Here is a 3,687-nt window from a genome sequence, read left to right on the forward strand (position 1 = left end):
GGGCGAATCCCCAGGAGCAGGCAGCGAGGTCTGAGGCGTCCACGGGCCACACGGGAGAAGCGGTTCTCCCGCTAGGAAGGCATCCGGTAGAGGCCGTAAGGCCTCCCACAGGCAAAGGTCCCAGCAGACCCCGGAGAACAGCCACGTTTGCTGGTATTGGAACAAAGATGCGGTGAAACCTCCCTGGCTGTGTGTTGTGTTTTGCCATAAGCTCTGAACTTCCGCCGCCTCATGATCCCATGAACTTTCCCTGGGGCAGGCAGGCACCCGGCCACAGTCGCTGAGGAGCCTCTGCAACAGCACAACTGCACAAACGTTCCCGGGGGGCAAGCCGGCACCTGGCCATTGCTTGGCGACATCATCCCCCAGAGGGTCAGAGTGGGCCCGAGCCACAAGTCTCTCAGAGGTGAGGGGTTTGGAAACACAGCCCCAAATGAGATAGAATTCAAGAGGGAGGTGCTGCCTGGCAGGCTGACAGCTTGCACCTGGACAGTGTAGAAGCGGTGAGTGGACAGAAGCTGGAGTCAAAGGAGGAGTGCTTGATTGCTGGTCTGTGAGAGCACAGAGTTCTGATACCAGAGACTGGGAAGCTGGGTGAAGCCACTTTCACCTCTCCTGCACGTGCACATACATGGGCATGCGTACCACACTGATCCACCCCAATAAGCTAAGTAGTGCCACCTAGTGGAGAACAAAGCCATTACACCAAGCCGGGTCCAACTGAGTCAACCAAGTTCAGGACTTAGAGGACCACCACAAGTCTCCCCTCCTGCCTCGTGTACAGACTATAAAGGGCTTCATGGGGCGCCTGGGTGGCTCAGTCAGTTAAGCCTCCGACTTCAGCTCAGGTCACGATCTCACAGTCCGTGAGTTTGAGCCCCGTGTCAGGCTCTGGGCTGATGGCTCAGAGCCTGGAGCCTGCTTCCGATTCTGTGTCTCCCTCTCTCTCTGCCCATCATCCCCTGTTCATGCTCTGTCTCTCTCTGTCTCAAAAATAAATAAATGTTAAAAAAAAAATTTAAAAGGCTTCATAGTTAGACTTCTAGGGGAAACTAATTTCTTTCGGATTTCATCTGTTCACTGGTCCATCTACTCGTTTCTTTTGTTTTCTCTTTTTCTTTTCTTATCTTGGATACAAAAAGAGAAAAAAATTGTTTTTATGGGGTGCCTGGGTGGCTCAGTCGGTTGAGTGACCAACTTCAGCTCAGGTCATGATCTGACAGTTTGTGAGTTTGAGCCCCGTGTCGGGCTCTGTGCTGACATCTCAGAGCCTGGGGCCTGCTTCGGATTCTGTGTCTCCCCCTCTCTCTGCCCCTCCCCTGCTCACGCTCTGTCTTCCTCTCTCTCTCTCAAAAATAAATAAACATTCAAAAAATTTTAATTGTTTTTATTTTCCCTTTGAAATTTTTAAATGTTTTATTAAATTTTTTATTTTTTGTAAATTTGTTATTCTATTTTACTTTCTTCACTTCATTTTATTCTATTTTATTGTATACTTTTTTATTTTTAACATTTTTCTTACTTTTCTTTTCTTTCCCTTTTTTCCTCTATTCTATAAAGCTTCTTTCAACAACCGGACCAAAACACACACCTCGGATATAGCTTCCTTCATTTGATTTTTTGTGTTGTTTTTAATTTTTTAATTTTAATTTTTTATTTTATTAATTCCTTTTCTTCCTCCAAAATGACAAAACAAAGGAATTCACCCAAAAGATAGAACAGGAAGAAATGACAGTCAGGGACTTGATCAATGCAGATATAAACAAGATGTCTGAACTAGAATTTAGAATCATGATAATAAGAATACTGGCTGGGGTTGAAAAAAGCATAGAATCCCTTCCTGTGGAGATAAAAAGCATAGAATCCCTTTCTGTGGAGATAAAAGAAGTAAGATCTAGCCAGGATGAAATTTAAAATACTATAACTGAGACGCAATCTCGAAAGGATGCCATGGCAAAGATGGATGAAACAGAGCAGCAAATCAGTGATATAGAAGGCAAAATTATGGAGAATAATGAAGCAGAAGAAAAGAGAGAAACTAAGGTAAAAGAGCATGATATAAGAATTAGAGAACTCAGTGACTCGTTAAAAAGGAATAACATCCAAACCATAGGAGTCCCAGAAGATGAAGAGAGAGAAAAAGTTTAGTTTTTTAGAGAGAAAAAGAAAGCTTATGTGAACAAATCATTGTGGAAAACTTTCCTAACCTGGGGAAAGACACAGACATCAAAATCCAGGAAGCACAAAGAACTCCCATGAGATTCAACAAAAACCAACTATCAACAAGGCATATCATAGTCAAATTCACAAGATTCACAGACAAGTAAAGAATTATGAAAGCAGCAAGGGAAAAAAGTCCTTAACCTATAAGGGAAGACAGATCCGGTTTGTAGCAGACTTATCCACAGAAAACTGGCAGGCCAGAAAGGAGTGGCAGGATATATTCAACGTGCTGAATCAGAAAAATATGCAGCCAAGAATTCTTTATCCAGCAAGGCTGTCATTCAAAAAAAGAGTTTCCCAGACAAACAAAAACTAAAGGAGTTTGTCACCACTAAACCAGCTCTGCAAGAAATTGTAAGCGGGCTCTGTGAGCGGAGAAAAGATCAAACAAACAAACAAACAAAAAGATCAAAAGCAACAAAGACTAGAAAGGACCAGAGAACACCACCGGAAACTCCAACTCTACAAGCAACATAATGGCAATAAATTCATATCTTTCAGTACTCACCCTAAACGTCAATGGACTCAATGGTCCAATCAAAAGACATAGGGTAATAGAATGGATAAGAAAGCGAGATCCATCTATATGCTGTTTACAAGAGACCCACTTTAGCGCTAAAGACACCTTCAAATTGAAAGTGAGGGGATGGGGAACCTATCTATCATGCTAATGGTCAACAAAAGAAAACTGGTGTAGTTTGATGTCAGTATGGCTACTCTGGCTTTCTTTTGGCAACCAGAGTAACCATACTTATATCAGAAAAACTAGATTTTAAAATAAAGACTGTAATAAGGGAGGAAGAAGGGAATTATATCATAATTAAGGGGTCTATCCATCAAGAAGATCTAACAATTGTAAACATTTATTCCCCCGATGTGAAGCACCCAAATATATCATTGATTATATAAATCAATGAATCATAAACATAAAGAAATGCATTGATAATAATACCATAACAGTAGGGGACTTCAACAGCACGCCACTTATAGCAATGGACAGATTTTCTAAGCAGGAAATCAACGAGGAAACAATAACTTTGAATGACACACTGGTCCGGATGGACTTGACAGATATATTCACAACATTTCATCCTAAAGCAGCAGAATACACTTCTCAAGTGCACATGGTACATTCTCCAGAATAGATCATACACTGGGACACAAATCAGGCCTCAACAAGTACAAAAGATTGAGATCATACCATGCATATTTTCAGTCCACAATGCTCTGAAACTTGAAATCAACCACAAGAAAAAATTTGGAAAGACAATGGATATTTGGAGATTAAAGAACATCCCTCTAAAGAATAAAAGGGTTAACTAAGAAGTTAAAGAGGAAATTAAAAAGTACATGGAAGCCAATGAAAATGATAACACCGCAGCCCAAAATCTCTGGGAAGCAGCAAAGGCAGTCATAAGAGGGAAGTATACAGCAATCCAGGCCTTCCTAAGGAAGGAAGAAAGG

The sequence above is a fragment of the Lynx rufus genome, unplaced genomic scaffold (genome assembly GCF_022079265.1).
Source record: "Lynx rufus isolate CCGP_SWC_20201006 ecotype Redwood Valley unplaced genomic scaffold, mLynRuf1.p SCAF_2, whole genome shotgun sequence".
NCBI classification, from domain to species: Eukaryota; Metazoa; Chordata; class Mammalia; order Carnivora; family Felidae; genus Lynx; species Lynx rufus.